The sequence below is a fragment of the Mauremys mutica genome, unplaced genomic scaffold (assembly GCF_020497125.1).
Source record: "Mauremys mutica isolate MM-2020 ecotype Southern unplaced genomic scaffold, ASM2049712v1 Super-Scaffold_100036, whole genome shotgun sequence".
Taxonomy (NCBI): Eukaryota; Metazoa; Chordata; order Testudines; family Geoemydidae; genus Mauremys; species Mauremys mutica.
The window spans coordinates 1,757,188-1,758,166 of record NW_025423256.1 but is presented as its reverse complement, the minus strand read 5'-3'; the positions used below and the strand labels follow the sequence as shown (position 1 = coordinate 1,758,166).

At 47.4% G+C, this 979-nt stretch overlaps 1 non-coding gene across 1 annotated transcript; it reads left to right on the top strand.

The window, feature by feature from the left end:
• Positions 1-627: 627 nt before the first annotated feature.
• Positions 628-700, top strand: TRNAV-AAC. The gene has a single exon. It is a non-coding gene; the product is annotated as a tRNA-Val (tRNA).
• Positions 701-979: the final 279 nt, after the last annotated feature.

The following is a 979-nucleotide window of genomic DNA, read 5'->3' as shown; positions in this document are numbered from 1 at the left end:
GATTTTGTCCCTTAGAATCACTGGGGACATTAGGGTTTGTCCTTTTTGTTTCACCTCTTGCTCCATCCACTGTCTGATCCCTCTTTTCTCTTCGTCTCTTGCTTCCTTTGTCCTTTCTCCTGTTCCCCTCCCAAAATCAGGTTTTTTTCTCCTGCTGATAACAGCTCACGTTAACTGATCACTCTCGTTATGGTGTGTATGGCAACACCCATTTTTTTCACGTTCTCTGTGTGTATATATATCTTCCTACTGAATTTTTAACTGCATGCATCCGATGAAGTGAGTTTTAGCCCACAAAAGCTTATGCTCAAATACATTTGTTAGTCTCTAAGGTGCCACATGTTCTCTTTGTTCTTTTTGCAGATAAATTAATGGAGGTTAAGTCCATTAATAGATATTAGCCAGGATGGGTAAGGAATGGTGTCCCTAGCCTCTGTTTGTCAGAGGGTGGAGATGGCTGGCAGGAGAGAGATCACTTGATCATTACCTGTTAGGTTCAGTCCCTCTGGGGCACCTGGCATTGGCCACTGTTGGCAGATAGGATATAGGGTTGGATGGACCTTTGGTCTGACCCAGTCTGGCCATTCTTATGTTCTTATGAAGGGAGGGGCAGAGCCCTGTGACAGAGTTTCTGTAGTGTAGTGGTTATCACGTTTGCTTAACACGCAAAAGGTCCCTGGTTCAAAGCCAGGCAGAAACATGGTGGCTTCCTTTTCTCAGCTCCTAGTGGCCTCTCCCTGCTGTTGTAGGAGCAGCAGTGATGTCTATGCTCAAAAGGTCTGTTATACTTCCCCTCCCCCTCGCTTTTGTCTCCTCTCCCTCTCTGAATGCCTGTGAAGTGGCTTTCCCCCTCCCGCTCTCTCCTGCAATGCTTGTGGGATGAATGGGCTGGTTGAAGAGCAGAAGAGCTCCCAGGTAGACGAGGTGTCTGGGACTCTCATTAGGCAGCGATCACACACCCAGAGCATGGACCCTGCAT